Here is a 21,779-nt window from a genome sequence, read left to right on the forward strand (position 1 = left end):
GGCAGAATGGAAGTTTAGGATTGGGAGTAATATTACTGCTGTGGGGAATAAGGTTTACCAGCTGTGTGACCTTAAGCCAGTCACTTAACCTCTCTGAGCTTCACTTTCCATATCTGAGAATGGGGTTAATCATTCATTTCTATACTGCAGAGTCTGTGAGTCTGACGTAAGAGAATAAAGATAAAAATCCTTGCCATTGTGCAAAGTGCAGTACATAACAGAGTTATTGTGAGCAAAACACAGTGGCAGTGAGAAGTGGGGAGATTTGGTTAGACTTGGTTATAAGTTTCTAAGAAAATCTTCAAAATTATTCTGGGGCTTTCCTGGTGGCTCAGTAATAAAGATTCCGCCTGCCAATGCCGGGGCCATGGATTCAATTTCTGGTCGGGGAAGATCCCACATGCCAAGGAGCAACTAAGCCCATGTGCCACAACTATTGAGCCTGTGCTCTAGAGCCCAGGAGCCGCAACAGCTGAGCCCACATGCCGCAACTCCTGAAACCCAAGTGCCCCAGAGCTTGTGCTCTGCAGCAAGAGAAGACCCCAAATGAGAAGCCCAAGCACCGCAGCTAGAGAGCAGTCCCCACTCTCTGCAACTAGAGAAAAGCTAGGGCAACAACAAAGACCCAGCACAGTCAAAAATAAAGAAAGAAAGAACATTATTTTTAAAAATGTATTCTAAGGGCACAAACCTCTAGTTATAATATGAATAAGTTCTTGGGATCTAATGTACAGCATGGTGGTTATAGTTCATAATCCTGGACTGTGTATTGGGTTGGTCAAAAAGTTCATTTGGGTTTTTCTGTAAGATGTAAAATGTTATGGAAAAACCCAAATGAAATTTTTGGCCAACCCAATACTTGAAAGTTGCCAAGAGTATAGATCTTAAATGTTATCAACACACACACAAAAGTAATGGAAATATATGATGTAGATTAAGTCACTTCCCCAAGCTTGCTACTAAAGCAAGCTAAGATGTGAATTCCGCTTGATTTGGATCTCAAATTCACTCCACCGTGTCTCCCAGTCACTTTCCGATTTTTGATCAACTTGCAGGAATCAAAAGGGAATTTAGCATAAAGAAAATGTGGTATATATGTACAATGAAATATTATTCAGCCTTAAAAAAGGAAGAAGGAAATCCTTTCCCTTAAGGGGAAACATGGATGAACCTGAAGGACATTACACTAAGTGAAATAAACCAGTCCCCAAAGGATGAATACTGTATGATTCCACTTAAATGAGGTATCTAATATAGCCCCTCAGAAGTAGAGAGTAGAATGCTGGGTGCCATGGGCTGGAGGGAGTGGGGAATGGGAAGGATTTTTTTTTTTTTTTTTTTTTTTTGGCTGTGCCAGGTCTTACATGAGGCACACGGGATCTGTAATCTTTGCTGCGTGCAGGATCTTTAGTTGTGGCATGCAAACTTTTACATGTGGTATGTGGGATCCAGTTCCCCAACTAGGGACCAAACCTGAGTCCCCTGCATTGGGAGCACAGAATCTCAGCCACTAGACCACCAGGGAAGTCCCTGAGATGCTGTTTAATGGGTATAAATGTTCAGTTATCCAAAATGAATAAGTTCTAGGAATCTGCTGCATAACATCCTATCTGTAGTCAACAATACTGTATTGTACACTTAAAAATTTGTTCAATGTCATATTCAATGTTCTTACTACAATTGAAAAAGGGGGTAATTTAGTCTCCCAAAGGACTGAATGTTGAACATGAGTGGTAGAGCATTGGACTCTACTAAACCCTTATCACTTCAACTGTTAAATGGGGATAAAACAGTAATTACCTTACAGAATTATCTGAAGATGGAATGACATAACCCATGCAAAGTATTTGGCACCCTGCCTAAAACATAATAATGACCCAATTAATGTTTGTTATTATTGTTTTTGTTATCATCATCAGAAACATACTTATTACTCCAGTGCTCAGACAACTGCCAGGAACTGGTGTCCCCCCATCACATACAACTTCCTTGTGTCCCTTCCAGCCATCTAAACCTCCCTGGAAAAGACTCTGATGCTGGGAGGGATTGGGGGCAGGAGGAGAAGGGGACGACAGAGAATGAGATGGCTGGATGGCATCACCGACTCAATGGACATGAGTCTCAGTGGACTCCGGGAGTTGGTGATGGACAGGGAGGCCTGGCGTGCTGCGATTCATGGACATGACTGAGCGACTGAACTGAACTGAACTGAAAGCTCTGTGATTGACAGGCAAGTCAAGATCTCCATTCCCGCCTTTCAAAAGGTGCAGGCAATCAATTCCACAATCTACTAAAACACGCAAGGGACCCTAGGGGGTTGAAAACTCTTCAAACCGAAAATCATCAAAACAGGTTTTATTTTATCATCTCTAACAACAGTCCAGCTGTAATGTCAACTGTGCTTGTTCTAAGAACAAACAAAGCTTGAATCATGTTTTGGCAAGTCTTCAGAGACTATCTGTACAGATAGATAGGTAGATAGATAGATAATATGACACCGTAATATGACACATTCCCTTCACATATAACTTTCTGCAGCAGGAGCATAAAGATAATTTTTCAGAAATACTGGAGGGCTCCATCAATTTTCCAAAGAGACTCTCTTAATCCTTTGATTCACAAATCACTCTCTTTTGAAGCACCTGTCATGTCAACTGGTCTGATGCTACTACATGCTCATCCCTCAAATGCTTTGCTTGTAATTAGAGCCACTATCCAGCAAGATTTTCATCCATTTTATGAAACCCTGCATCTTTTGCAAGACTTGCAATTCCACTTTGCAAGCATTTGCATCATATTTGCATCATACTGTTGGATATCTTTAGCATCTGGCAACCTCCCCATAAAGATATTGGTGCCCTGGTTGACAATTAGGCTTGTGTGAAGTGGAAGGGGGGAATATGTGCATAAGTGATGAGTTTATGGGTTTCCCCTGTGGTAGCTAACGGTAAAGAACCCACCCGCCAATGCACAAGACATAAGAGACACAGGTTTGATCCCTGGGTTGGGAAGATTCTCTGGAGGAGGGCATGGCTACCCACTCCAGTATTTTTGCCTGGAGAATCCCCATGGACAGAGGAGCCTGGTGGGCTATAGTCCATAGGGTCACAAAGAGTCAGACATGACTGAAGTAACTTAGCATGCATGATGAGCTTATTGGTCATTTACCATATCATGACAACGCTTGATTCTCTGCATGACTCTGTACAACGTGAGCTCAGACAATGAATTCCCAGTTAATGACATCTCCTAAACTTTATTTCTAACCCTTGAGTACACAGGATATCATCTGGTATATGCTACACTTAATCCTCTTGGCGTGAGCTAGACTAAGTTTCTGTCCACAAAAACAAATATTCTTAACTAAATCCTCCAGACACTTGAGCTCTGACACTAATTTTTTTTTTTTATTGTTTCATATGAAGTACTTAGCTCAGACTTGCTGGAATTGTGCAAATGTCCAAAAATTGAGTTTGGTAATATTCTCAGTAATAATTCTTAATAGTTGAACAGCTCTGAGCACCAAACAAAAGGGCGTTTATAGGCATGGGGTCTTCATTACATAAGAATTTATTATCCAACTCTAACACAGTAATGAGGTTATATCTGGAAGCAAAAAACCATTTATAATATAAAGAAGAATTCATAAGTGGATGGCCACGTATAAAATTAATTCCCGTGAAAACCTCATTCCCCGCATAATTGACACAGTTTGTGACCTAGAGCAAATAATTTCACCTCTTTTGTCCTCCGTCGCCTCGTGTGTAAATTGCAGACAAAATTAGCCCATGTTGAAGATTTGTACATGAGCGGAGATGAAACATGGTAAAATTTTGCAATCAGAAAATTAAAGAAGAAAGGAGAACCACAGTTGTCTTCCAATACCAGTTTTTCTTTTCTACTATATTGATAGAACAACTGGATTTTAGGTGGGTTTTTCCTAGCTCCCTTGCAGCTAAGTGGGAATTTATAACCATGGAGATGGAGACAAATGTGTGCAATTTCCCAGCCAAGCCCTTAAGGAGAAGGGGCATTTCTTTCCCATCTTCACTGTCCTCTTTTCATGGGCTAGACTATAGACTTGGTGCTAAATTACAAAAAAGTGTTGACAGTGAAAACACCTGAAGGATGATAAAGAAAAAAAAAAGAAGAAGAAACCCGAGGGGAAAAAAATCCCAAGGTTCAGAGTTGGCAGCCAGCACAGTTTTTTATGTGCAAGAGAATTAAGTATCTACCTCATTTAAGCTATAAGTATTTGGAATTGCTCCTCAAGCAGCTGAACTATATCCTACGCAAAGTAGTAGCATTCTCCTTTTATCTGCCACACAATCAAATCCACCAACATTATGCATCTCCCACGTACAAGACATTACAGGCAGTGTTGAGACAAGGCTTGGAATACAAGATTCTGACTTATGGGAAGGACAGGGGTAAAAGATAGTAAGGGAGTTTGGGATCAACATATACAACCTGCTACATTTCAAGTGGATAACCAACAAAGTCCTACTGTATAGCACAGGGAACTCTGCTCAATGTTAGGTGGCAGCCTGAATGGGAGAGGAGTTTGGGGGAGAATGGATACATGTATATGTATGGCTGAGTCCCTTCACCGATCACCTGAAACTATCACAACATTGTTAACTGGCTATATTTCTTTTTTTTTTTTTTTTTAATTTTATTTTATTTTTAAACTTTACATAACTGTATTAGTTTTGCCAAATATCAAAATGAATCCGCCACAGGTATACATGTGTTCCCCATCCTGAACCCTCCTCCCTCCTCCCTCCCCATTCCATCCCTCTGGCTATATTTCTATATAAAATAAAAAGTTTAAAAAAAGAGAATATGGATTCTGAAAGAATAGATACATGTATATGTATAAAAATCATTTTGCTGTACATCTGAAACTAACATGACATTGTTAATCAACTATACTCCAATAAAAAATAAAAAGTTTAAAAAAAGAAAATGGGTTCTGAAGTCAGGTTAACTTTCTCCAAATTGAGCTCTACCACTTCCTGACAATGGGATAAGTGAAAGTGATTTGCTTAGCTAAGCTGCAGATTGCAAATCTATAAATTGGGTGTAGTAAGCCTAGCTACCACATGGGATTGGCATAAGGTTTAATGATATAAGGCATAATGAAATAATATATGGAAAGCATCTAGGACCATGACACACCCAGCATCCCAAAAATGTTAGTTCTTATTACAGGGGAAGATGTTTTCAGGGCTGGAAGAAGACCTGATACTAACTTCAGTCTGGGGCTCAAAAGTTAAGGTGGCACCACTGTGGACTCCTTCATCCACATTTTTGCTCACCCACTAAGTGGATTTCCTTCTGAAATGTGAACTTGCTTTCTCCTTGGCAAATTCCCATATTTTCAGATTAAAAAAAAAAATTAGAAGACTGGTCTCTTACCCTTTAGATTCAGTTTTAATTTGAGAAATGGGTGTCAAGAGTGTGGGTAGGGCCAGGCAATAGTCAGCACCCGCATCCTTCCAAGAGAGTAAGGACTATGCAGGTCCCATCTACCACATGTGCCAGCCATGAGCAGCTCCAAATCACAGAGAACTACATTTCCCAAACTGCTTTGCTTTCTGGTTTCCTGCTCAGTCAATGGTGGCAGGCTGGAGGGAAGGAGGAGAAAAGAGCCACGGTATTTCTCACTCCACTCATCCATCCTGCTTTGGCAGCAGCTAACCAATCTTGGCTCCATATGGAGGTCCTGGCACTTGAGCTCTCATAACACAAGCTTCTCTTTCTGTCCCTTTTCCCTAGGGAGAGTAACGACTTCCTGCTCTTGGTAATCTCTGAGTTGCCTCATTTCCCCATTTGCCCCCTTGACTCTTCCATCACCTAGGGATTCAATCCCCTGCATTGAATGCTCTCTGCTTGAAGGACCTTTCATGACGTCCTCACAGATACAACATGGAAACTCCAGTGCTGAATACATTGCCTTGTATGTGTAGGGGGTTCAATGCCTATTTGTTGAACGAATACATACTCAGAGGAAGAGAATGCTAATATAATCCCTGAATTTGGTCCTCTGACTACTCTGAGGAGCTCTTTGGCTGAGAACACCTCTTACGGAATACTCACCTCTGCTCACAAAGGCTGCCAGCTGGCTAAATCACTGAAAATACCAAAACAATCATCTTTCAAAACCCCATTGATGGTCTCATCCCCTGAAGTACTAAATTCCATGCCCTTGGGTCCTGAATTTGCAAAGGCAGGGAAGAATTTTCTTCTGAAGACCCTCTCTGTGTTGGATGATCCAGATGAAAGCAGAATAGATAAATAGGATGGAGGAGGAGAGGGTGCAGGAAAAAAAAAAAAAGTACCACCTCTCTGAGAAGCTATTTATCTCCAGACACTACTGGGGATCGGCACAGTATTTCAATATTTGTAAATATCTGTTTGGCCCCGAGAGTTCTCTCCCATGGAAACAGCTAATAAACTAAGCTGCCTGAGTTTATTCCTTCTGCCAAGGCACATTCCAGAGTCTGATTACATTTCTGTTTTATTATGGAAAAGAGGAGAGAGAAAGAGAGAGAGAGCAAAGGATCACGGAGGTGACAGGAAACCCAGAGTTAGTCTTCCAGGTTGATGAGGTTTTTTTCATAGACAGCCAGAACCACAGATGTACGTTACAATCAGCACCAGTCCTCTCCCTAAAACGGGAACTGCCCTCTTAACCTGGAATTCCAAATTGTGTCGTCACATCTAGCCAAGAAAGTGGCCACTTTACCAAGTCTCCAAACAGAGCCTGGAAGTGGTAAGTAGGTGGAACGCTCTCCAAGAAAGAGAAGAACTCCCAGGCAGTGTCAACGCTGCTAATCTCTGTGGACCACGCTACAAGTGGCAAGGAGATATTTTCATCTCTTGTTTATTTTTGACAGTTAGGAAGCCCAGGGCCCAAGCAGTGAGGTGGTTTCCACATGGTCCTGGCTCATGCAGGTCCAAGTAGGACATGGATCCAACCCATATTTCACCGAACTATGCCACCTTCCCAAGACAATGCCTTTCTTCCAAACGCTGAAATGAGTAACCTAGAGTTTTTCTTGGAGATTATTTGACTTGCCTTACTAATTATTTGATTTCTTTTTTTTTTTTTTTTCATTTTTCCCAAGCCAACAAGCCCACTTCTTTTGTGGTGATACTATAACTAGAATCATGGATTTTTAGACTTGGAGGTGCCTTTGAAGTTCAACCCCCTCTATAATATTAACAACAATATTTGGTATTTACCAAGGGCATACCCAGGGCTGTATGCCCTGTTCTAAGTTGTTTGCCTGTTTTATTTCACACAGTAGCCTTGACCGAAGTGTTCCATGGAATGCTGGTCTCACATTATACTGCATAAGTTGACCCCATGGTCCAAAAGAGTTTGCAGAAATGTGACCTACTGGATCCAGCTAGGGGAAAAAAAAATCACAAGATGCACATGAACATCTGAGAGACTGGAAAGTTCTGCAGTTAAGAAAAATCATTGCATTTTTAAAAACAAGTTTCTTCCCAAACATCTCTGTCCCTGGACTCCTTATTTCCTGAAATCCAATTACCATCCTGCTCCCATTCTAAATCAGTGAGAAAGCTCCATCTTGTCTTATATGTTCCCTGGCAAATGTAATTAAGATGGGGGAGGCCTCTAGCATCTTAGAGTTTTCAACAATCAGTCCTTAACGAGGAGTTGCTTAACTCTTTCTTAACTGGAAAAACGAGCGCTGGGAATCGCCTGCTCGGTTAAGAGATTTAAGATTCTCTAAATGAAGTTTGCAAGTGGACGGATGGAAGGTCTGCAAACACATCGCTCACTCCTCACCCCCGTCCAGCTCAGCCTCAGATGCATTATAATCGATATTTAAACAACTACAAAGGTGAAGGTTGACCCTGAGCGTCCTTCCCGCGGTTCATTCCAGATATTATCTATGAGGAGTAAACAGGCCCGTCCCGAAGTCTTGGCCACCCCGGTGTGATATCAAACAGCTGCTCCCAGGCCGTGGCAGCAGCGCCCATATTTCTCCTGCTGTACTTATAACAAGTTGAGCTTCCTGGCGGGAGTGAGGGGTGGGGGTTCTCTTTGAAGTTCAAGGGAGCAGTGTGTACAGTATGTGTGGGAAGGAAAACAGATTTGTCTCTCATGGAGAGCATCCTTTCCATGAGAACTGAAACTTCCAGGAAGAAGAGGTATCATTTAGCACTTCAAATAATAAAAACAGTAACAATAGTAACCCACATGGCGCTTATAAACCTTTTACTGGTGTCAAGCATGGTACTAGAAACTGTCTGACTTCAGCGCTTGCTGGAAGGTAAGAACCACAATGGTTCCCTTTTTACAGAGGGGAAAACTGAGGCTCAGGGAGGCTAAGTGACCTGTTAGATGTCCCAAGGGAGGTGAACGGTGATCTTGGGTTATAGTTTGGCCCAGGACTGATGTCTTAGTCCCAAAACTGGAGCAAGAATAGTTTTCTTGGCCAACTGAGGGGCAAAGAATGAGTTCTTCAAAGAGGAAGAGACTGGAAGAAATGTGAGAAGTTCCAATGTCAGTCTCACTTCTCCTAGCAAGGGAGACACGTGCTGATGGTGGGGAGGGAGCGTCTATGTCCTGGCAGCTGCACGTCCCCAGGGAGCTCAAGTTCACTACATCAGTTCAAGAGAAGCAAAGTTGGGGGCCGCGGGCATGGCAATGAAGACACAGAACACGAAGTCAAGACCTGCCAGAGAGGATGGAACCCCCAAAAAGAGTGCAGAGGCATAGTCTGCACTTTTCCTAGGCATCTGTGTGTGTGTGTGAGTTGCTCAGTCGTGTCTGACTCTGCAACCCCATAGATTGTAACCCACCAGGCTCCTCTGCCCACGGAATTCTCTAGGAAAGAATACTGGAGTAGGTTACCATTCCCTTCTCCAGAGGAATCTTCCTGACCCAGGGATGGAACCCACCTCTCCTGCATTACAGGTAGATTCTTTACCATCTGAGCCACCAGGGAAGCCCTGGTAGAGTCTATGAAAAGACACATCTTTGTTGAGTGCCAGGTGCGCCCTGAAGGGACCCAAGAGAGAAGAGGTTGGAAGTTGCAGCATCTCTTATATTGCAAACCCTAGTTATTTTCACAATACACTACAGGATACCTAGGTCAACTTGTGCATCCAGGAACAACCCATGAGCATGAACCCCAGAAGGCAAAGATCATGGGGCCCATCTTGGTAGATGCCAACAGCACACACCTGCTGTGTGCCATCAACAGTTGCAGGCATTCCTAGGGACTTCCCTGGTGGTCCAGTGGTTAAGACTTCGCCTTCCATTGCAGAGGGTGCGGGTTCAATCCCTGTCAGGGAACCAAGATCCTGCATGCCTTGGGGCAATTAAGCTTGAGGGCCAAAACAAAACATACCAAATGCCACAATCAAGATTCGACAACACAGCCAAATTAATAAGTAAATAAAGCTTTTAAGTTAATTTAAAAATACAGAGTTCCCAGTCTAGTGGAGGTGACAGGCATTACTTATACAATCACACAAAGAAGTATGTGATCATGCATGAGCCTTGGAGCAAATTATATGATTCTCTTAGAGTGTGGAATAGGAGACATACCAGCCCTGCTAATCAGGTTTGACCAGGGTTTTAGCTTCTGCCACTTACTTTCTATGTGCCTTTGAGCAAGAATTCAACCTCTTTAAGTGTTATTAGGCTCCGCTGGAAAATGAGGACAAGGTCAATGGCTACAAGAATATTAGAGGACTCCAGGTTCCAAGATAGTTATTCCTGGTATGCATGGATACCAAATTAAGAAACTCTGAACATTTCAAGAGAGTATTTTGGTGCAGACAGATTCTTTCTTAAGGCTTCCTTTGCTAATGTTTGTCATCGCATTTGTCAAAGATCTTGTGTATTCATTCAACAAATATTTATTGAGCGTCTATTATGTGATATGGACTTCCCAGGTTGCTCAGTTGTAAAGAATTTTCCTGCCAAAGCAGGAGATATTGGAGACACAGTTTCCATCCCTGGATCAGGAAGATCCCCCGGGGAAGGACATGGCAACCCACTCCAGTATTCTTGCCTTGAGAATCCCATGGACAGAGGAGCCTGGTAGGCTACAATCCATGGGGTCACAAGAGTTGGACACGACTTAGCGACTGAGCATGCATGCATGCGTTATGTGATCTGGCCCCTAATTCCCTGAGCCAGGAACTACATGAGCGAGCAAGTCAAACAGACATCCCCACCCTTGTGGAGTTTATGATCTATGGGACAGCCCGCATACAATGGAAGATGAGACTCAGCCAACGTGGCCAAGGTTTTCACTGAGGGTGTCCTGACATCACAGTGGATCCCCTGTATTGCTCAGCAGAGTTGAAAAACCAATCAGAAACTCCAGCAATGGAAAAACTCTGAACAAATCACCTTGCCCCCTTGGCAGCCAGGGGACAGAGGAATGCATGGGCAGGGACATCTCAGGGCAGTAGGTCAGTCCCCTGATATTTTAACAAACTGTCAGGGAGCCACACATTCCACCTTAATCACAGCCCTGGTGAATTCTGGTTGCTGCTCTTGTTTCCTCAATTTCTTCCCCACTAAGGTCAAGCCATGAACATCTCCTAGTTCAAAATTCAAAAATGAATCTCCCTAGGCAATTCCCCAGTGGTCCAGTGGTTAGGACTCCAAGCTTCCACTGTGCGGGGGCACGGGTTTGATTGCTGGCTGGGGAACTAAGATCCCACATGCCACGCAAAAAAAAAAAAGTGAGCCTCCTTAAATTCTATTTGGTAAGAAAGCACTCAGTGATACCTGTTATGAGTTGAACTGTGTGATCCAAAAACTACGTGTTAATGTCCTAACCCCTGGAGCCTGTGAAATAGGGTCCTGGCAGATGCAATCAGGTCAAGACGAGGTCATACTCAAGTGAAATGGGCTGTAACTCAATATGACGGGTGTCCCTATAAGAGGAAGGAACTTTGAACACAGAAGGCAAGAAGGCACGAGAAGACGGGAGCAGAGATTGAGAGGTGCAGCTGCAAACCGAGCAGTGATGAGGATGGGCAGCCACCACGAGAAGCTGGAAGAGGCACGGAAGGATCGTTCCCTGGAGCCTTGGGAGGGGGCACGGTGCTCCAACCCCTCGACCCCATGCCGTAGCCTCCACACTGGGAGAGCATACATTTCAGTTCTTTTCAGTCCCCCTGTACGTGGTTGTTTGTCACAGGAGCCCCAAGAAACAAATACAATACCCAAATTTTGGAAAAGAGCTTGAGATTGAGTTTTCACCCAGTATTAATGAGAAAACAGAGGAGACCCAGAGGCAGGAAGGCATAAAACCCAAGGTCACCCAGGAAATGTGTGCCCAAGCCAGGCCTGATCTCCCAGTCCCCAACTTGGAAGATACTGGGTTTCTTTTTTTTTTCTTTTTCTTCTTGTCATCACCTGGCCCCAGTTGGTCTTAATGCTGCTATCATTTATTATTTCTGCAAGAAAGAAGAGGCTTGGGAGCCTGTGTGTTTTCCAAGTCCACCAGTCGGTCTGTTTTTGCTGGCTTTGCATGAAAATGGCCAGGCTGTTGGCTCCGCAGGGTGATGGGCTGACTCGGGTTGTGATGTGAGTTGTAAGTACAATGACAGACTACTCCGGGAACAGCGCTGGGCACGGTCTAGCGAAGTGGACTAGAAAACCACAGCGTGTCGAGAGTGTCTACAAGCGCCTGCGGTTTCCTAATGCCACTCTCTGCCAGGGTGCCTGCGAGCCCAGTGGGACTTTCAAAGCCTCTGTATCATTCTTTGAAGGGGAGGAGGGAGGAAGGAGAAGGAAGCGGAGAGTTGAGTTTCTGCTTAAAGGCCTCCAAGATTCCATTTTAGGATATATAATTACAGCTTTTCATGCCAGTTCCAACTCAAAGGTGCAGAATTTTTGACAGGCCCCCAAAGCATGAAGGCAGATAACCTGGGGGACAACGGGAGATGGAATCAAGACCGAGCTGAATCTGGCAGACTCTAGGGGCCAGAACCAGACTGAAGAGACTAGAGACTAGAGTCAGCCCCTTGGAGACAGCCTGGAGGTGGATACACAGTCCTTCCCTCACCTCCAGCCATGAGGTTGACCTTAAGGAAACGAGACAGCGTGAACCTTCTTCATATCTTTGTAGCCTGAGCTTCTGGTTGGAGACTCTGGGGCACTGCTCTAATTCAGGACAACTCGGGGGTCCCCTTGGCAGGCAAAAGGCAGGCGCTGTGCTGAAGCTGACCTGGACTTTGAAGTCAGCAGGGGCCAAGCTGCAGTCCTAGATCAGTGGCCAATGTGCTGTGGGACCAAGTCAATTCACCCCTTTAAACTTCAGATGCTGCATTGATAAATGGGATAGTGATACCTTCCTCAAAGGGTTATAATGTGTAGCCCAGGAACTTTCATTGTGGACCCTGAAATCGGACCACGAGGGGAGAGCATTCCCTGGTGGTCCAGTGGTTAGGACTCCACGCTTCCACTGCAGGCGTCATGGGTTCAATCTCTGGTTGAGGAACTAAGATCTCTCATACTGTATGGTGCAGCCAAAAATTTTTTTTAAATCTAAGACCACCATTGGGGACTTCCCTGGCAATCCAGTGGTTAAGACTTCGGTTCTGAAAGCAGGAGGTACAGGTTCAATCCCTGCTTGGGGAGCTAAGATTCCACATGCCTCATGACCAGAAAACCAAAACATAAAACAGAAACAATATTGTAAAAAATTCAATAAAAGATTTTAAAAATGGTCCACATCAAAAAAAAAAAAAAATCTTAAAAAAAAAAAAAACAAAAAAAACTATCCACCAGGGGATACAGACACAGGCTCCCGCCTCCTGCCCTGTGTCTGGAAATTCCCCTGGAGAAGGAAATGGCACTCTAGTTTTCTTGCCTGGAGAATCCCATGCACAGAGGAGCCTGGCAGTCCATGTGGTTGCAAAGAGTCAGACATGACTGAGCGACTAACACTTCCCCCTCCTGCCAGCTGGAGAAGCTTCGGGAAGATTCCCAGCTCTCTGTAGCCCAGTCTTCTTATCCCTGGCTCGGACCTGCAGTGGACACGATGGGGACACACCCATACCCTCTCCACACCATTCCCATGCAGGTCAACCCAATGCGTCCAACTACAAGCACCTGCAACTCTCTGCCCAAGGAATTTCCTTGGTCCCAGGGACCCACTTGGCCTGCACATGGCACAGATGAGGGGTACCAGGAGTTAAGACCCCCGGAGGAGCCCCCCATCCACTAGGATGGGCTGGATTTGACACATAACTACCCCCAAATTTCTGCCTCTCCAGTGAGACAACTGGGGCATGTCTGATGCTATCTTCCTGAAGATCCTCCATGAAACTTCACCCCAGTTGCCCGCTGTAGAGATGCTGATATTACTGAGCAAGGGGGTGGCTTGCCCAACTTCTTCCCTTTCTAGTCTTACTTTCTTAACGCAGACTCTTTTGATATCCCAAATTAACCACTCAGACTCAAGTCCTGTCGTAGGGACATCTGTAGGATTCAGGTTCTCAGTACTACCTCACAGAGATCTTGTGAGGATGAAATACATGGATAGATGCAAAGTTCTTAAAGCAGTGTCTGCCACATGGTCAAGTCGTGATTAAGTTAGTCTGTTATTATGAGGTTTGGACTAAGCTGGCTCATGGCATGTGTAAAGCATCTTCACATAGTAAGGAAGCACTTGAAGATGGCCGTGTCATTGTACAGACTCAGAGACCCCAAGGAAACTTCCCAAGGTTGCATTCAGTAATGGGTGGAGTTCAGGTGGAACACTTCATTGGTCCTACTCCTCAGAACATCTTTCGGGGACTGGGGGCAGGGGGTGGTGGAGAGGCAAGACTGTGGCCACTAGGACAAAGGATTATGTGCACCCCAAGCTTCACTTTCCTTGGTCTATGGAGAATCCAGGAGCGTGGACAAAGATGGCTTTGGAGCTGCAAGTCCTGCAGACAGGGGCATGTAGAAACAAAGCCATGGCTCTAAGTCCTGGCCATTGACCCTTCCCCCAGCTATCCATTATCGTGAACGGGAATTTTATGCATCCTCTACGCCAATCACCTCTTCAATTACCTCTTGTGGGGGTGGAGGCAGGGACAGGCCCGGTGGCATCTGATGTCACGTGTGATTTAGGGTAAGTCACACTTAAGAGGGCATTTGAGGTTAAAGAACAGGGAATTCTGGGCCTGTTTATAAATCAACAGGCTTGAGGTTTTCATTATTCACCTTCTAGAGCATGGAGCAATATGACTCATTGGATCATAAAAGAGATCAAATAGCTCTGTTGCTAATAATTCTTTCCCTGACCCATTCTCTGGCACATTTGGTTTGTAAACAGAGTTTTAATGGCATCCCTTGGACATAATAACATCATTTCTTTATAGCACCTTGGCCGCCTCGCCACTCTTGGCTGTAATCGGGTTTAGGTTTAAATGTCCCTCATTTGTGGGCACTAATGTTGTTTGGTGTTTTTAAAACTACTTAAGGCCAGGGAGATTGCCCCTTGAAAGGCTTGAAGCAGCCCCTTTCAGAACACAGCACTCTAGCGAGTTTGGTCTAGAAGCCACAGCCTTCACCCCAAGACCATCCTCGGGACCCCGAATGCTGAGAGTCACGGTTCCTTCCCCAACCCCACATCTCCAGGGAACGACTTCGTGCAAGGGGTCCTCGGCCACCTCGAAGTTGGTCTCTCAAAAGTGTCGGGAATGTCAAATGAGCTCCTGGCGCCCCGTCTGGTTTTATGGGTAAGACAGGATTGTTCATTAACTCACCATCACCCGCAGAGATGGTCTGAGTTTGGAGGCAATAAGAGGGCAGCTTGGTGATCACGGAGCAGCATAAGGAAGGGAAAAAGAGAAAAGAGTGGACGGGTCATTAAATGGATGGAAAATCCCCCTTAGGACAGCTTTTCTTGAACTTTCGTCCTTTCTGTACCGCTCGACAATTTAAGCCAGATCTGAGCACTTCTCTTATTATTATTTACTTGCTGTTTTTCTTTTTGTTTAAATTAACTCACTTTATCCACTCTTAAATGCTTGCCAGAAATAAGAGGTAACCATAAAAAGGAATATGGGCCCACCATCCTTAATCCCAAACCCCAGAACCAGATGTGTTTCAAAATTCAGAAATTTCCAGAGAGGTTACGCAACTTGTCCAAGGGCACACAGTTGCAGATCTAAACCACCTCCCAACCCCAAAGCCTGGGACCTTTGTCCTCTGTGAGAAAAACATAAATTGAAAGATACATGTAGTCTGTGCCTTCAACCTGGGATGCCACCTATGGAAAGGAGGGCGCCTGCAAAACTCTTGGATGTCAGTGAATTCCCAGGTCTCTCTGGACACCAGATGCTACACACCTGGTCTCCAGTGCTGAGGTCGTGCCAACAGGTGGGACCCTCAAAATTAGTATCTGGAGGGACGTCCCTCTTTTTCATTCCAGGAAGAGGAAAAAGAGAGTCTGTTTTCAGGCTGCCGTGCACTGCAGGGCCTGGTTGGCATCTGGGAAAATCAATCCTTCTGGAAGGAAATAAAGCAGGACAGCCAGGTTTCTGGGATTATAGCTCTCTCTCTCACCTGGGAGACTTCTGCCTAATGACCCCAGGGAAGAGTCAGTCCAATGAAAGGCAGGCTCCCTCTCCAAGGAAAACTCGCTTCTGGGGCACCAGGAGAGAAGCCATTCTCGGGGGAGGCAGAAGAGGGCAGAGGAAACCCCAGGTAACATGGATAATAACAGCTCACCTCTGCGGCACCTTTCATCTGGCGCTCTCAAAGCCATTTACCACCACCCAATTAATTTTCTCAACATCCACTATGCCATCAGCCCCACCCCTCAAAGGTGTCATTATCATTCTTTTATGAGCCAGGCAACTAAGAGGTTAGTTGGCTGGCTCAAGGCCACAAAACAGTTGTAAGGCAGAAGCCAAATTTGGGATGGTTGCCTCCCTCTGATCACAAGGAACTGAAAAGAAAAGATTCATTTGCTGGAGAGGCCCTGATTACCACTTTTCGTCATTCATTCATGCATCATTCATTCCCCTATCCCTCCATCCATTCATTCATTCGTCCGTCTATCCATCATCCCATCTTCCATCCATTTATTCATTCATCCACTCATCCGTCCATCTCCATTCACTCGTTCAATTCATTTGGCAAGCCTTGACTGACACCCTGCCATGTGCCTGGCTCTGTACAAAGGGCTGAGGACTAACACCATAACCAAGACAAAGTACCCACTACCATCTAGAAGTTCTCCAAATATTTATTTTTTCCATGCCTACAAGACTTTACAGCCCACAAATATATTTTCTTTCTCAGATTCTGTGAAACAGAGGTGTTTATTTCAATCTCCCAGATGAAGAAACTAAGACCTAGGCAGGCCAGGCCACTCTGCAGAGCTAAGGTTTAGACCCGGTGCTCCTGGATCCCTTCTGTATTCTGCAGCATCCTTATTAAGCTAGTCTTCCTAGTTCCTGGGAAAATCCCCATAGGGCCTTGACTAGGTGAAGGGCTTTGCTCATCCAGCAAAAGGGCCTCTTACCAATAACCTTTGAGTTGGCTAATGAAATAGCTAGATTGATGAAAATCAAGATTGGACTTTCATGAGAGCATGAAAATAAAACTTTATACCAGAAAAACAAGTCTGATGGAAAAGACCAGGGCATTCAGATGTATGAGTTAAACCATCAAGTAAGGCTGGAGGACAGATGACTTTTTCTAAGTTCAATGTGGACAATTTATCTTCCTTCAAGTTTGTTTGTTTTTTTTTTTTAAACCAAGGCTCCTTTCTTGCTTTCATTTAGGTATTCGGTAAGCACAGAGTCAAGGGCTAGAGAGAAACTTCCCAAACAAGTCCTGCAGCTGCTGCTGCTAAATCGCTTAAGTCATGTCCGACTCTATGTGACCCCATAGACGGCAGCCCACAAGTCTCCCCCGTCCCTGGGATTCTCCAGGCAAGAACACTGGAGTGGGTTGCCATTTCCTTCTCCAACGCATGAAAGTGAAAAGTGAAAGTGAAGTCGCTCAGTCGTGTCTGACCCTCAGCGACCCCATGGACTGCAGCCCACCAGGCTCCCCCGTCCATGGGATTTTCCAGGCAAGAGTACCAGGCTCCCCCGTCCATGGGATTTTCCAGGCAAGAGTACTAGGGAAGTTTCAAACATATGCTGAAGGAGTAGTTAAGTTATATCATTTTCTGATCGTAAGGAACTGTGTGGGAGGGGCACCTGATTACCACTATGAGTCATTCATTTATTCATCACTTATTTATCTATCCATCATTCACCTATCTGTCCATCATTTCTTCCTTCCATCCTTTATTCATCCATCTATCCATCCTCCCACTTATTCACCCATTCATTCATCCTTCTCCATAGCTTTGAAATGTTCCATGATATAAAAATAAAGTTTACAAATGATCAGCTCCTGACAAACACTACCTAAGTCACAGAATAAAACTTCACATCAACAGTAATAAATATGTAGCCTTAAAAACATATATGTATGCAGTCTTGATAGGTTGTGATGAGAACGGCAATTCACATTTTGCATGGCCTTCATCACCCAAAACCCAAAACCCATAACCCTAGTCTAATCACAAGAAAAACATCCAAGAGACTCACACTGAGGGACAGTCTACAAAATGTCTGAGCAGTACTCCTCAGAACTGTTAAGATCATGAAAAACAAGGAAAGTCTGGAAAACTGTCATATCCAAGGAGAGTCTAAGGACACGTAACTAAATGCAATGTGGTATCCTAGGTGGAATCTTGGGACAGAAAACGGTTCATTAATCGAAACAAAGGCATCACACTCACATAAGATGTTAATAGTAGGGGAGACTGGGAGTGGGGTCTATAGGAACCCTCTGTACATCGTCACGATTTTTCTGCTATTAATGTGAAATGATTCTAAAATTAAATATTGATTTAAAAAAACAATCATCTGCATATAAAAACCTCCTTATATATACAACTACTATGTAAAATGGATAATTAATAAGAACCTACTGTGTAGCACAGGGAACTCTACTCAAGGCTCTGCGGTAACCTAAATGGGAAGGACATCCAAAAAAAAGGGAATGTATGTGTATATGTATAACTGATTCACTTTGCTGTACAGCAGAAACTAACACAACATTGTAAAGCATATACATCAATAAGAATTAATAAAAGATTAAAACTTAAAGCAATCATGCGTGTCATTGAAAAGAGTAATGAAAAGAGAAGCAGAATCAATGAAAAGAGAAGCAGAACCCATGAGGGAGGAATTGCTTTTCGACTTTCAGTTATACAGATTATGCTTTTCTGAGACTTGGTGGACATGGCTGTGTAAAATCTATCTATCACCCACACAAGCAAGCTAAGTCACTTCAGCTATGTCTGACGCTTTGCGACCTTATGGACAGTAGCCCACCAAGCTTCTCTGTCCATGGGATTCTCCAGGCAAGAATACTGGAGTGGGTTGCCATGCCCGCTTCCAGGGGATCTTCCTGACCCAGGGATCGAACCTGTGTCTCCTGTGACTTTTGCGTTGCAGGCAGATTCTTTACCACTGAACCTCCAGGGAAGCCCATCTATCACCCGTTCATTCCCTTTATAGGTAGCTATTGAATATTTTCTGCTTCACATTTGCTTGATCTCCAAGATCTTGGGATACCTAAACTGTTGACCATCATCATCTTTCCAAATGAGGCAAGAGTCTTGTGTTGGGGTGCAGCCATTCTGGGTATCCTCAGCCCATCCTGTTATGCCATTCCTCTTAAATCCTTAAGCCCCAGCCAAGGGCTGTGCATCAGTGGAATCCCAACATGGAAGGACAGACCACCAACAAGAAATGAGACTGGGATTTCCCTGGTGGTCCAGTGGCTAAGAATCTGCCTCCCAATGCAGGGGACATGGGTTCGATCCCTGCTCTGGGAACTAAGATCCCACATGCCTCAGAGCAACTAATCACACACACCGTAACTAGAGAGAACCCTGCACTCCCCAACAATGATCCCACATGCCACAACTAAGACCTGAAACAGCCAAATAAACAGATAAATAATGAGAAGGGCCTCGCCACAGTGAGACACAGCTAGACAGTAGCCTGCACACAACAACGAGGAGGCCACGTGCTGCAAGGAAGACCCAGCACAGCCAAAAATAAGAACATAAATTAATTAATTTTAAAAAATGTAAGGAGGCCACAAATCCTCACAAAGACATCATGACCCATTCCCTCTGCCATCACTAGTCAGACCTGATATTGGGGTATCGCCTGCCCTGGTAAATATTTCCTGAGTCAGCAATCACTGTGGAACCTGCAAAGAGGGAAGTACAACGAATACTAAATTAAGCACGGCATAGCATAGGCCTCTGAACAGCCCTTGGCATTGCATCTTTCATCCAAGGAATCACAAAAGACTTGTCCAAACATTAATTAATCTGTCCCACAACACCCCTGCTATTATTAAGCCCATTTTACAGATGAAGAGAAAACACCACATGATGTCAATTGAGCAATGAGTTGGTGGTTCAATCCTCAACCAAATGGCAGGCTCTGTTTGGGAGGAAGGAAGTAAAGTCCAGGAGGGGGACAGCTAGGCGCTCAGTAACCAATAGTTCTGCCTCTAGTTTCCCCACCACCTGGAGAGTCTCATAGAAGACACAATGGAACAAAGAGGTTTTGGATTCAGACAGATTTGGCTTTGGGGACTGTGACTTGGCCGTACACACGTTGTGTGACTACAGGGAAGATGCATAACCTCCATATGCCTCCATTTCCCCAAACGTGAACTGGAGAGCAGACATTACCTTACAGAGGACTGGGGCAGGATTCAGAGGACAGCTTAGATATAGCCAACTGGGGACAAGTGGAAAATGAGATTTCGACTGGAATTTGATGTCTGGGAACCTCGCTTGAACTTTAAGCGTGCAACTGAGGGGCAGGGAGACACAGTGCTCCTGGTACAAGTTCTTTGGTGTGGGGCACAAGTGGTAAATCTGAGGAACAGAGTTTTAGGAATGGTTAAGGGAGATCAGGTAAGGTTTGATCAAGCCCACAGATGTCAGCAAAGAGGGGAACTCTGGGAATGATTCCACCATAAGGAGATTCTAAAGGGCAGCTGTTGAGAGGAAAGAGGGGTTTTTCATTTGGTATCAATTCACACACACACACCCCTAATGCAAGGACCCATAGGTGCTCTAATGAGTTGTTTATATTGTTTTTTGGTTTTTTACATTATAACTTTTTACAATTTATTTATTTGATTGGGGATAACTACAATATTGTGATGGTTTTCTGCCACACGTCAACAAGAATCGGCCATGGGTCCCCTCCATCCTGAACCCCACCACCACCTGCCTCCCCACCCTATCCAGGTTGTCATAGAGCACCAGCTTTGGGTGCCCTGCTTTATGCATCAAACTCTCCTTGATTTCCTATTTTAAATAAGGTAATGTATATGTTTCAATGCTATCCTCTCAAATCATCTCACCCTCTCCTTCTCCCACTGAGTCTCCAAAAGTCTGTTCTTTACATCTGTATCTCCTTTGCTGCCCTGTACATGGGATCATTGGTACCATCTTTCTAGATTCCATATATATGCATTAATACACAGTATCTGTCTTTCTCTTTCTGACTTATTTCACTCTGTATAATAGGATCTAGGTTCCTCCACCTCATTAGAACTGACTCAAATGTCTTCCTTTTTATAGCTGAGTAATATTCCATTGCGTATATATACCACAACTTCCTTATCCATTCATTCCAGCTAGTTTTAAGCAGTCAAAAACAAGGGCAAGGTGGAAGCTCTTCTCCAGGACAAATGCTCATGCCCCAGGGCTGGTTTCAGACGTCTTCTATCCAGGTGACAGTGAAGTGCACGGTGGCCTGGGACACCTTCCTCTTGATCACTGTACACAGTGAACTTTACACTCAGACTCTGAAAAATAGGCTCCTTCTCTCCCCCATTTCTCTGTGCAGTGAGTGCCCTTCCCCTGGGTGCTCACAGCAGCCACGTCCCATCTCCCATATCCCCGTTTCCAGAGAATCACAGGCATCAGCAGTTCCCAGACTCCATGGAGCATGGAAGGAGGGCAGGAAGGGAGAAGGTAAATGCCACGCAAGTTTCAGAAGAGACCCAGATCACCAGCACCTTCATAGAGCAGATTTCAATAAATGATCATTAAACTACATTGAGTTTATAAAAAGATCCCTTGCTCCACTACCTTCAAGAACTGGTCTAGGAAATCTCTCCAGGCACATCTTCAGAGCCAGTGGAGTACTAAAGGGACGGAAAACAGAAAAGCAAAGTCACGGGACTCCCCTGGCAGTCCAGGGGTTAGTACCTCACCTTCCAAAACCGAGGTTTCAGGTTCCATCTCTGGTGGAGGAGCGACGATCCCATGTGCCTTGTGTCCAAAAAACCAGAACATAAAGAACAGAAGCAATATCGTAACAAATTCAAAAAAGACTATGAAAGATGATACACATTAAAAAAAAATTTTTAATTAAAAAAAGAAAACTCAAAGCCAAAGGGAGCAGCTAAAAACAATGAAAAAAAATGGGAAAGACAAAGGAAGCAGCTAAGGAGAAGAAGGCAAACAGTAAGGTCAGCTGGGATGTGAGTATGAGAGCAGTGCATGAGAAATAGGAAAGCAGAAGGAGGGGAAAGTGTCCTGATCCATAATATAAGATTGTTATGAATGAAATAAGACAACGCTTGCAATGTCCTTATTGCAAGGTCTGCTTGCTGCTGCTGCTGCTAAGTCGCTTCAGTCGTGTCCAACTCTGTGTGA

General features: G+C 44.4%; 1 long non-coding RNA gene across 1 annotated transcript in view; it reads right to left on the minus strand.

The window, feature by feature from the left end:
• Nucleotides 1-7,168: 7,168 nt before the first annotated feature.
• The window catches only part of LOC129630101 (uncharacterized), a 38,392-nt gene continuing 23,781 nt past the window's right edge, over nt 7,169-21,779 (minus strand). Inside the window, exons 2-4 of the long non-coding RNA XR_008703535.1 lie at nt 21,335-21,392; nt 14,773-14,818; nt 7,169-7,418 (exon numbers count right to left, since the gene is read on the minus strand). This is a non-coding gene — a long non-coding RNA (uncharacterized LOC129630101). The remainder of the gene's footprint in view (nt 7,419-14,772; nt 14,819-21,334; nt 21,393-21,779) is intronic.

Source organism: Bubalus kerabau, chromosome 16, assembly GCF_029407905.1.
Source record: "Bubalus kerabau isolate K-KA32 ecotype Philippines breed swamp buffalo chromosome 16, PCC_UOA_SB_1v2, whole genome shotgun sequence".
NCBI classification, from domain to species: domain Eukaryota; kingdom Metazoa; phylum Chordata; class Mammalia; order Artiodactyla; family Bovidae; genus Bubalus; species Bubalus kerabau.